We start from the raw sequence: 12,971 nt of genomic DNA on the forward strand, positions 1-12,971 counted from the left end.
ATTGGTACATGTGGTCATCTGAAGCCCGTGTACTACCCAAGACAGACACTATAAATTAATCCTCCTGCATTTCCAGCATCAAGTACAATATCCTGACATAGAGTGAGTGATCAATAAATGTACGTTGTATGTAATTGAATTGACATGACTTACAAAAAATTATAATGGCATACAAAGAATTTTAGAAATTGATGTCAGCAATGGGTAATATTAAAATTATTGGTGTCATAAAAATTAATGTGAAGCTGACTTTTTAAAACGGCATCTTATTTATCCTAATGATGAGAAAATTCAACATAGAAATCTCAAAACAGGGCCGGGCGCAGTGGCTTACGCCTGTAATCCCAGCACTTTGGTAGACTGAGGCAGGCAGATCATGAGGTCAGGAGATCGAGACCATCCTGGCCAACACAGTGAAACCCCGTCTCTACTAAAAATACAAAAAATTAGCGAGGCGTGGTGCGGGTGCCTGTAGTCCGGCTACTCGGGAGGCTGACGCAGAAAAATGGCGTGAACATGGGAGGCGGAGCTTGCAGTGAGCCGAGATCATGCCACTGCACTCCAGCCTGGGCGACAGAGTGAGACTCCATCTCAAAAAAAAAAAAAAAAAAAAAAAAAGGTTCTTTAAGTCTCAAAACAGGCTAATGAGACTGATAAATAAGTGCAAAGCATACAGGAGGAAAACTGTATTGTTATGAAATATCCACACAAATTTACAAATTTGTCAGGACTGATTCTGAAGGAATTGGTAGATATGAAAAACACTAGTATATTGTGATAATGGATCCCTGCTGCTCCAGCCAAACTTTCTTACAATAAAAAAGAGACAAATAATTTCGGGTTTTTTTAAACAGGAAGAGGAGCTAAAAATGTCATATTTAAAGGAAACAGTCTTTTTAATTCAAAATTGTTCCTCAACCTCCAAGGTTTTTTTCCCCAGAAAACAAAATGCCTGTCATGTATGTTTTAGATTAAAATGAGTGGCCAATCTCATGTGTAGCATGGCAAGAAATTGGCCAAATCCACCTGCTATGGTCTGAATGTTTGTGTTCCCTCAAAATTCCTATGTTGAATCCTAATCCTCAAAGTGATGGTGTTAGGTGGAGCTGTTGGGAGGTGATGAGGTCATACGCATGGAGCCCTTGTGAGTGGGATACATGCCCTTATAAAAGAGACTCCAGGGGACTCCCTTTTTCCACCCTGTGAGGACACAACAAGAGGGGGCTGTCTATGAAACAGGAAATGGACTCTCACCAGACACTGAATCAGCTGGTGTCTATACCTCCGGCTTCCCAGCCAGAAGTGTGAGAAATAAATGTCTGTTGTTTATAAGCTGCTCAGTCTTTGAAATTTACTTACAGAGGCAGGAACAGACAATGCCCTCAGTGTCATTTTCATCCCTGAGCACTGTCAGATCTTGGCTTATGCTAGCCCAGGGACAGTCCACCTTCTCTGCAGGCAGCGTCCCCTGTAACATAAGCATCTCTCTCCCAAGCAATGCACTTGGCTTTTCTTCATTTTAATCTAAATATATTTATCTGAGTATAGATAATAAAAATATTTTTCCTCTGCAAATGAGTAAGAACACAGTGTGGTTCTCAAGAAGCTTATGACCTCAATGTCCAGTGGGAAGATCAGCTTTAAGCTCTGGTGTTTCCTGTGAACATTGATAATTTTATTTCCCACCTTGTTTATGTGCCCCTTAACATCACCTAATCACTCTGCATTTTCCTTCCCTCCCTTATTCTTTCCACAGTTTTTCATCAAGATCAACTAAAATCCTCATTTCAGGTTTTCACATGTGCTTCTGTCTACCTCTGTAAAGTTTTCAACTTTCTCCAAGGGAAGCTACTCCAGCGTTTGAATCAAGGCATGCCAATCAAGTGGGCTTGTGCACTGCACAGGCTGAGCACGGTGCCTGCCTTTCCTCCTGCCACCCTCCAAGCACTCACAGAACTTCAGGCACAACAGCCTGCTTGCAGTCCCTGCTGCTTTTGCTTCATTTCTGTTTCTCTGTTCCCCCTCAAATGAAGCATGCTGCTTCCTACATTTCCTTTGTGATGCCACTCAGATATCTCCTTCAAGAAGTCACTGCTTGGCCGCAGAATGCTGAGGGAGGCACTTCCTTGTCTCTGCTCCCCCTGGACCTTAGGTAGACCTCAATGTATACTTGGGACACTTGAACTATTTGGTTACAAGTCTTTTCCCTACCCCCACAATTGTAAGCCCTTGCAGGCAGAGACTATGATCTATTCATTTCTGTCTCTCCAGGAAATTAATGCAGAGGAGGTCCTGAAATGAATGCATGAAAAGTGGGTTACTGAGTGTCAGTAAGCAGAGGACAGAGCTCCCACTCTGACTCTCTTCTAAAAGCTGCTTTACTGAGGAAACACAGATTAAAAAAAAGTGCCACAACACATTCCTTAAATGAGAAATTCAGAAAATTCTCTGTGACTTCCTATTCATTGGATTTCTATTTTAAACAACACTTCACCTCTGCAATGCAGAAATAAGGGATGTTCATAGGAGAACCCCTTAAGGTCCTAACATGCTTCGATTGAATTGTATTGATCAGTTTTCCTATGTTCTAGTTTTTTAAATTCTTTGATCACTAGCATTATTAATGTATTAATTGTTTTCTTTATCAAATGTACCGTTTCTCACATCCAGGCGGAACACAGATGGTTCCCTAAAATTGTGGGACTGAAGAGAGTGTAATGAAGGGGTGATATTGATTGGTGTAGTCTAGGTTTAGAAGAAGCTACAAAGGAGACTAGAGAACCACAGGGTGGCAACCATTAGCACCCTATCTCCCATCAACCCCCATTGGCTAAACCCAGTCAGAAGCCGGAAGGCAGGAGGGCATCTTAGTGCAACCCATACAGGCCAGCCTCATAACTCACACCAAGGGGGCTCATGGTCTGGAGAAGCAAATGGAAAATATCCAACCACAGTGACTGAGACTGGGGATGAAGACCAGGAGGTGTAAAGAAATGGACTCCAAATGGGAATTAGCCAGGTAACCATGCAAAGAACAGTTTAAATTATCATAGAAACCACTTTTCTAGTGTACTGTTTATCTGTCAGTAACAGCAGTTATCAGTCTGTCTAGGGTTCGTATGTGCATGTGTGCATCCTCTTTACTAGTCTGGGGTCCTTACAACTGGCCACAGGTCAGAATCTTTGGGGCGGTCCCCTCCACACCTCCTGAGTCCAAATCCTCAGGAGCAGCACCTCAATGACTATATTTTCCCAAAGCATTCCAGGCAATTTAGATGTGTATCATGGTTGATAACCACCCCCTAAGCTCTCAGGGCTCAATTCATCTTAATCTGTCTTGACAACAGAATGCTTAGGCTTATCGAGTAAGACTTAAAACCTGTTGCTGAATTCAGTTAACACAGGAGAAATCAATGTGTCATCAAGCACTTTCAACAGAAAAGATGTAATTGAGTTTAATAATTGAGCTCAAGGTATCATTCACTTCACCAAAAGATAAGCATCCAAGCAGTGATGACAGGTGATGTGCCTGCCCAAACTGTTGAAATTTGTTTTAAGAGATAAGCTTGCATAACTGAGTTTCAAATGAAGACAGGCAGGGAGGGCAGCCATTCCTCTTCCAAGGAATAAAACCTCCAACGGCATTTCTGAACACTGGGTGGTAGGTACACGTTAAATCCCCATCAACTCCATTACGGGATTTTCCAATTAGCACACAACGTATCCAGCTGGTAGCACAAGATGTTGACAGACAGAGCGTCCATCTCCTCAAACATTCTGTCTTATGCACAAATGCTTTGCAGAGGTCCTCAGGAGGAAAAGGAGACTCTTCACATCTGCAGTCTCTGAGGAGGTGAGTACAAGTCAAATACAAATCTCTACCAGCTCTGTCCAACGAGCATTTCCTGCCTTAGCCCCTTCCTGCAGCCCTGATCTAGCCTCTGATAAAAGTATAGGCCCTTTCAAGTCCTATGAAGAGAACCGATTGATCTCATGAGTTTCTAATTCCTCTTCTCCTTACAGAGAAGGAAAGAGCATAAGAGTTTAATCAGAGATTCTAAAGTGGGCTTCACAGTATTGACCAGCCAGCAGGGCTCTTCTGAGAAGGGTAGGAAGGGAGAGCAGGAAGCCTGACAACCAGGATGCTGGATTCTGCCGGTTTTTGTGCCTCTTGCTCAGCTCAGCCCAAGGTTCCTCTTTTCTATGGATTCTCCATCACAGAGCATCTGTAACGGTGCCCTTTCCTGGAACAGAAAACAGAGGTCCCCTCTGACCTTTGATAGGCTGGCTGCCAAACTTTATCTGCCAGATTAAATGACAAGAAAGAAATAAAAGAGAGAGAGAGAAGGAAGAAGGAGGGAAAGAAGAAAGGGAGGGAGGGAGAAAGGAATACAAACTGCTGGGCAAAAAAACAAAGTGAAACATAAGTATCTATATTTGGCTTTAAGCTCGGAAATAGAAGTGAATGAGAGGCCACTCAATGCAGGATGCACCAAATTTGACACAGTCTAATGACTTTACAATACCCACTGACCAGACTGACCAAATGCTATGGAAACCTATTTCCAACCTGGAAGGGTAGGGTGATCGGTAGTGGGGAGGGCAAAGGAAGTCAATTACTTCTAGGCAAACTGCCCAATAAGCTTAAAGTATAAATACAAGGCAAAAAATAGATGCACAACCATGTTATCTTTCCAATCGGATTTTCACAAACACATCCCCCACTTCCTTTAAGAGGCGGGCGGCTCATGAGGTCAGGAGATCAAGACCATCCTGGCTAACACGGTGAAACCCCGTCTCTACTTTAAAAACACAAAAAACTAGCTGGGCATGGTGGCGGGCGCCTGTAGTCCTCAGCTACACGGGAGGCTGAGGCAGGAGAATGGTGTGAACCCAGGGGGCGAAGCTTGCAGTGAGCCGAGATCGCACCACTGCACTCCAGCCTGGGCGAAAGAGTGAGACTCCGTAAAAAAAAAAAAAAGAAAAAGAAAAAGAAAAAAAAAAGTAGATGTGGGGCACATTGCTCTTTAAAAAGCAGCACTGTACATTTGCATAGAGAAGATCAATTTGTAAAGGTAAGAAATTCACAAATATAGTGCTTCTAAGATCACTATGCTAGTATATATGAAATGTCACCTCTCTAACCTCTGTTTGAAATTTAATAAGAAATATTCAGGTCTGATGCGGTGGCTCATGCCTGTACTCCCAAAACCTCGGGAGGCCAAGGTGGGCAGATCACGAGGTCAGGAGTTGAAGAACAGCCTGGCCAGCATGATGAAACCCCATCTCTACTAAAAATACAAAAATTAGCCAGGCATGGTGGCACGTGCCTGTAATCCCAGCTACTCAAGAGGCTGAGGTAGGAGAATCACTTGACCCTGGGAGGCGGAGGTTGCAGTGAGTCCAGGTGGTAACAGAGCACTCCAGCCTGGGCAACAGAGCAAGACTCTGTCAAAAAAAAAAAAAAGAAGAAAAAGAAAAAGAAAGGAAAAGAAAAATATTTTCTACTAAATGTATAAGTATAATGAAGAAAAGCTGTAAGAATGGTAGCTTTTGAGCACTGGCATTAATAAAAGATTTTTACACTGAAAAAATTATGTTTAGACAAATTACTTAACAAACAAGTGATTGAGCAAAACCTCACTTGGTGTGAACTTTTCTGGTTCTGTTATCTCATCTACAAAGTAGGGAAAAGAAGGCTATTTCATGGATGATAGGGTGGGGGTTAAATGAGATGCCAGCCCATGTCTGACATAGGGCTTGTCCATCTTGAGTGCTAGCAAGGGGTTTGTTCTTGTTCATAGTGTTGTTTTTATTGGAAATATGTTCTCTGGGGTAAAGGTTTGTTCATTGCCTACTCACTGAATTAGGGATTAGGAACTGAACCCCAGTGGCAGCAGCCCCAACTGAAGACCAGAAGTCAAGTCTCACGTCTCAGAGTCACCACTCAGTCACAGCACAAGGGCAGAGCTCCGCTTTCACACAACAACCTCCTAAAGCAGAGAATTTCCTGCCACACAAGTCAGTAAAAGGCAGGCCGTGGTTTCCCCGTGCTATTAGAGAATCATAGCCAGTATCCCAATAAAAGACTCTTTGGAGGGTGTGGCAAATGTGGTCTTTGATGCAAGGCTTAATTTCACTCAGAGAGGTGGCTAAAAGGGTATTTTCTGAAAGGTTGTCTGCTACCTGACTATAGAAAGAGATCTGAGGACAGAGATTAATGGAGCATAATTCTCGTCCAAGATCGAGAACACATCATTAGAAGCACTATTTACAAAAACAAAGAATAGGAAATAACAATGGGAAAATGGTTGAAGATATTAAGAAAAGTCCATATTATGGAATACTGTTCATCCATTTGAAATTAGGTTGACAAAGAGTATTTGCCAAGAGATTGTTAAATATAATAAATACAGAGAACTAAAAATACTATATTCCATGTGGTTCAATTTTATTAAGCTATGTGAAATGATATCTCATATTTGTTTGAAAAAAGCTATAGTAAGAAGACATAATAGCAGTAATTATCACTCCATAGTTTAGAAACGATTCGTATTCTATAGTTACAGATTTTAGTCTATATTTTCTAGAATTAGCATAAATACTTTTGAAACCAGGAAAATAAGTTATTAATGTTAAAATTCTTTTTTTAATTCCTGTGAAAAAACCTTAGACACAATTTTACACAACCAAGAATAAACATAATTGGACCAGGCAACCTGATCCAAACCTTGGATCCTGAAAAATGTGAACAAAAAGAGCTTTGTCAAACCAAGAAAGAGGGTCACAAATGAGTTGCAGCCTTGCCTTTTAGTCATGTAGCCTGTGTGATTGGGGTCGGAACTGAGAACATTTATGGCACGAGGACCTTCTGTGGCCACCTCATCCCTTCACAGGGCCACATATCTGTCCAGGGAGCAAGCACCAGCTCTCACATCTCTTGCTATTCCCCCTCAAGAACTGTTCTCAAAAAATTCGCTTAATATGCGTGTAAAGTGTTCTTTTAAACTAAACAATTCTCACCCCAAAGCCTAACAAGCCCAAGAGCTTATAATATCGAGTGTGTTTGAGGTCAGGGCCATTTGGTTTCCAGAAGATTTTCAAACCAGAGAATGATTTCTGGAAACGCTGCAGCTTCAGCAGCTTTGATTACCAGTGATACATTGGAAAAATAATATGCTATAGATTGTTAGGTAGCTTACCTAAAAACAGTACCTTTTCTCTCTCAATTATATAGTAACCTGATCTTTCCACAAACCCTGTGCATCCTGGGTAAAGCGGAGCCAGCCATTTGCGGGAGTGACCTATACACACCCCTCAAGCCAGATCCCCAACCAACACCCTACATGGCGAACCCTGTCTGTCTAACAGGAATATCTTGAAGCCGTTCTAAAATCACTTCATTGCAATGTGTACAATTTAAGAAACAAACAATAACAGAATATAATTTTTCCATCTTTTTCAGACTCCATATAAATTCAGCAAGAAAACAGGCTTCTTCTGATGATGGGATCAGATGACTATAGTCAACTTCAGTTTGGGACTGTCACTACACTGTTCTACAAATTTTTTCCTTTACAAATTTTGACGTGTCGAAAGATGGATTTCTCCTTGACATCCAGTCCATTCACTCAACATCTTTTTTTATTTTTTTTTCTGAGACTGAGTCTCGCTCTGTCACCCAGGCTGGAGTGCAGTGGTGCAATCTCGGCTCACTGCAAGCTCCGCCTCCCAGGTTCACGCCGTTCTCCTGCCTCAGCCTCCCGAGTAGCTGGGACTACAGGTGCCCACCACCATCAACATCTTAAACTCTCTTAAAAGAAACTTTAAAAGTTTCAAATTGTTAGCCTCAGTGGGCTAAATCATGAAGGTAAGTAATGTTATCTTTTCTGTTCATCCCCTCAGGACCTATGGCAGAGCCTAACACACAGTAAGCATTGAATAAATGACTGAACATTACATGTAGAGCAGCATAAATCTCGGATAGCTAAAATTATTCATGTTTTCAACTGTGATAATTTGTTGGGTTTTTTTTTTCTTTCTTTTTTTGAGACAGTGTCTTGCTCTTGTGGCCCAGGCTGGAGTGCAGTGGTGCTATGGCAGCTCACTGCAACCTCTGCCTCCTGGGTTCAAGCGATTCTCCTGCTTCAGCCTCCCGAGTAGCTGGGATTACAGGTGCTCATCACCACGCCCAGCTGATTTTTCTATTTTTAGTAGAGACCAGGTTTCATCATGTTGGCCAGGCTCTTCTCTCTACTGTGATAACTTGATTAGCTCCTTTATGTTCCAGCTTGAATGTATGTATGGTAGGTTAATCTTCCCAAATCACTGGGGAAGCCGTTTATCATTGAAATTTTACAAATGGGGAAGCTGAGGCGAAGTGATTTTCTCAATATCACACAGAGAAAAAGTAGTTTGAGTAGGACTCAAAACCAGGGCTTTGAGTCAAGTTAACGACTTTTCCACCATTTTACAGCTGCCTTCGTGGGTAAAGCAACTTAGTTATCTTAAAGACACAGGACCAACACACAGGAGACTCAGACAGCTGTAGGTGCCTGAGAGTAACAGCAGCAAGCCAGCAACTCTGCAAAAGCAGTCGCTAATTAATAAGTGCAGGCACTCAGAAGCCTCGCTGTCCCCTCTCTGAAGACAGATGGCAACGGCACCCTGGCCCTTCCTACCTAACTCCAGCTGCTCTTCCACTTCTCTCAATAAAGTGAAGAAATTCCTTTTGAATTTTTCTGTACAGATTCTAACAAGAAAGAAAAATGAGAGCTGGATGAAGAGCTGATTATTCTACATAAATTATAAAATATCTTTAAACATTGCTTGGGATCATTTTCCAGTTCTCATAAAAACGTCTCTCCTTTGTAAACATTAGTCTGCAGATTTAGAAGCACTTAATAAAACGTCCAGTGAGACACCACAGGGATGGCCTGACTGAAAGCCATCTGAGGAACTCTGTCCCCTCTTCCTACAGCTCCAAAAGCCACCCGCTGGAAGGGGGCCCAGGGCCATTTTCAGTGTGCCATTGAAACTATGCCACCAAGTGTGGGGGGTGGAAGGAGCCTGCTGCAGCCCTGTACACTGGCAAAGCTTGCCCCACATCAAAGGGCTCTCATTCATGCCAGGGAGACACTGATTGAGTTCTTCTGAATGGCAGAGAGATTCCCAAGTTTGCTACATGGAGTGAGTGAAAATGGCCATTAATTGCTGAGCCTCAGAACTCAGGTAGACCATTCTTATTCAATTGATAGGTCACAGATATAAACATAAACCTTATCAGCACTTGGACTTGAAGTCTAGATATTGGCTTCCTTCTCATTTCTCTTGGAATCCAGTGAGAAATAAATAATACTCCCTTTCTTGCCATGCCAGGAAGACACAAGCTACTTACGAAGAAAGACACCATTGACTCTGTGTTTTGGAATCACGGTGTGCATAACCTAAGAGAGACCCTATGCACTACACTGGCACAGCTTTCATTTGCAACGTGAAGCGACTTGCCCCAGGTCAGAGCTCAGTTAGAACACAGGTCAACATTGGCTCTGCCCCCACTGCAGCCCACACTTTGGCTTCACCCTCCATTTTTAGAGTTAATTCAATATGTTGGCCAAAGATATTTCTGAAGAGCGCATAAAACATAACAAAGTCATCTAACACTAGTGAAAATTATTTTATTCATACCAAGCAAGGATCAAAAGGGACTGGGAAATAAATAGGCATATCCTGTTTTGTGGTTTATAAAAGTTAATAACCTCGACACGAACCCCTACTTCATATGATTCCTGGATCCTAACTCAGGACTTCAACTGATTTGGAAGCTCTTGTCTAAATAGCCCTGAAATCCCCCAATGCTGATGATCAGAGAGATAGAAATGAATCAGTTTCCCCTTCCATTTACTGGTCCCCATGACTTCCAAAAATAATACTCTGGCCCAGCTGTTGAGTAAGGCCTTAAGTTTATTTGTAGTTAGTTGAAGGAGAAGACTATAAATTAAATTCAGATGCTGTGAGGGAGAAATATCACTTCTTCCAAATTCAGCACTGAAAAACCTTTCTTGTGTGTATGCCCAAGGAGAGACTATGAGAGGGAGGCAGCTTTGCCTCCACTGCATAGAAAGGGCCTGGAACCAGCGGAGCTGTCCAAGTGAGGCTTCCATTCTCTAAGCCGGTCCACATGGCGCCCTCATTCTGTTCCCCAAGGTGGCTGAGACACCGCCAGCCTGGCTGTGGGGTGTGGCCACCTAGAGCCCTGGAGTGAAGAAGCCATGAGAAGGTCCACGTGCCCTTTGCCAGACCAAACCTGTCCACCCAATGGAACCTGCTGGCCCAAGCATTAGGGACCATGTCCTGCAACCAAATACCATTTCATTGGCTTCTGTGATAATTTGCTTGGCTTTGAATGCTGAACCCTGTCCAAAGGCATCAGGCTTACAAAGGTGGATGTCAGAGCAGAAATCCAGGAGCCTGGTCCCGGGCTCCACACCTGGTACTGCCTCCTAAGAGCTCTCAGGGACAAATGCCTCCCTGTTTCTGGGTTTTGGTTTCCTCATTGATAAAACTGAAATGACGCTTTACTAAGCATTCTCTGTGGCCATTCCCAGTTCTTTTCTGCAGGGATTTCCAAGAGAAACAGGAAGTGGTTGACCTTTAAATTTCTCAGATTTATGGTTTATTTCCTGCCCTTCACCCTCATCTCCCCCACCCAACACACACACATATCTACCTCTCGTCTTTCAAGGAGATATATCCAAAAACTGTGGAAGTGAAAGACATTAGGAAAGAAGGGACAGTGAGTTGCCTAGTCGCCTACATAGCTCAGGCTGACCACACTGACATAAAAAGCACTCATTCTTCTGCATTTCCTGCTGCCCACTGCCAGCGAAATGAGAACAACATGGACTTCAGGGGGGTGGCACCACAGCAGCAGAGAATCACCAAACGTGGATGCTTTCATCTGCAGCCCTCCAATCCCTATCCTGGAGAAGGAAGCTAGCACAAGATTTTCACTTGCTGTATCTAGGAAAGATTTAAATATCTAACGCCAGCAAGGCTTTTCCTCTAGGACACTGTCAGATAAAAATAGCTAATGAGTTAAGTCTGTCTCCAGTGTAGGACGATCTTTTGTATACAAAGCAATTTCATCCTCTCCTTGGAAATTGTTCCTGCTCCATTTTCGGCAAACAGGTGTCTGCAAACTACATCCCTCTGGCTAAATCCCGCCCCACAAACTAAGAATGCTTTTTACATGTTTAAATGATTGAAAAAAAAGTCAAAAGAAGACTAGATCATGAAACATGAAAATTACATGAAAGTCAATTTCAGTGTCCATCATTGAAGTTTTCTTGGAGCCAAGTGAGGCTCCTTCTTTTAAGTATTTTCTATGGCTGTTTCTGCAGTTCAATGGCAAAGTCTCACGGTTGCAACAGAGCCGGCGTGCTGTGCAACGCCTGACATATTAACTGCCCGGCCCCTCACAGAAAAAGTTTGCTGGTCACAGATGTAGAGGGATTGAGTCCAGAGTTTAGTACAGAGAAAGCCCTGAACTGGGGAGCCCTCTGACCAGAAAACACAGGGCCTGGCCATAACTGCTTCACAGTTTGAAGACAGCAAAAGCTATTTAGAGGGGAACAGCCTAATCACCACCACCAAAACAAGTTGCCTTCACCTGGATGCTCCTCTCCACATGTTAGTTTCATTTCAAGTCCTCTTTAGTTGATTTTCACCTGACTATATTTTCTGTATACTGATTGTATGAACACTTGATTAGTCATTAGAAAGATTACTTTGTAATGAAATGTATGGAAATACTGTTGTACGGTAGATATATATTCCTAAATCAGAAAAAGTCTACTCACTGGGCTGTTTTCTAAAGACTTCGTGGATTTCTATGTTTTGTCTTTATTCAAAGAAATTAAAATGCTACATGTTGGCAACAAAGAAAAAATATGAGGCTTTTATTTTACACCTCATAGTCTTCCATACTATGATTTTTAAGATTAGAATATACTCGTCTTTAAAAATGAATTAATAATAAAAACTAATGCTCATATATTTTAATCCAGTAAACCCACTTCTAAGAATCTATTTTAAGGAAATAACCAGAGATGGAGGCAAAGATTTGTGTATCAGGATGTGAATCTCAACATTATTTGTAATACTTAAAAATTATAAACAAGATAATGTGGAATAGTTAAATTAGTTATGATACTGTTCAGTAATGGAATATTGTAAAGCCATTATTAAGCATGTGTTTCAGAAAATATTGATACTTTGGAAAATTCAGAAGCAAGATACACACACACACACACACACACACGTGAAAAAATAAACATGTAAAAGTAGAATCCCAAAATAATAATGGTTATATCTAGGTGGTAGAATTATGGTAACAATTTTCTCTCCTATGTTTCTTTATTTTCCAGTTTTCTAATTTTTTTCTTTACAAAGTCATACATGTTTTTCATGAAATTTTCCAAAATTAAAAAATTTATAAAATAAAAAGAAAGTTCTCCCACCCTCTATCTTGAATTCCATTTCCCACAAGTATTCATTATTAACATCTAGTGTGCACTACAGTTTAAATGTATTCCTCAAAGTTCAAGTGTTGGAAACTTGACCCCCGATGCAGCAGTGTTGGGAGGTGGGGTCTAATGGGAGGCGTTTAGGTCATGAGGGCTCCCCACCATAAAGGCATTAATATTGTTATCTCAGAAGGAGTTTGTTATGAAAGACTGCCTATTATGACAGCTTGCCTTTTTAACTAAACAATCTATTTACTACATCAGTACATACATATGTATTGCAGTCCCTTTTAAATTTATTATTTTTTTTTTTATTTAAAAAAATTTTTTTTGAGACAGGGTCTTACTGTGTCACCTAGGCTGCAGTGCATTGGGGCGATCACAGCTTACTGCAGCCTTGAACTCCTAGGCTCAAGCGATCCTCCCACCTCAACCTTTCACGTA

General features: G+C 41.8%; 1 protein-coding gene across 2 annotated transcripts in view; it reads right to left on the reverse strand.

Annotated features, from left to right (window-relative positions):
* Positions 1-12,971, reverse strand: part of PIEZO2 (piezo type mechanosensitive ion channel component 2) — a 475,806-nt gene that overhangs the window by 413,575 nt on the left and 49,260 nt on the right. The window lies entirely within an intron of this gene.

This window comes from Nomascus leucogenys, chromosome 4 (genome assembly GCF_006542625.1).
Source record: "Nomascus leucogenys isolate Asia chromosome 4, Asia_NLE_v1, whole genome shotgun sequence".
Classification (NCBI taxonomy): domain Eukaryota; kingdom Metazoa; phylum Chordata; class Mammalia; order Primates; family Hylobatidae; genus Nomascus; species Nomascus leucogenys.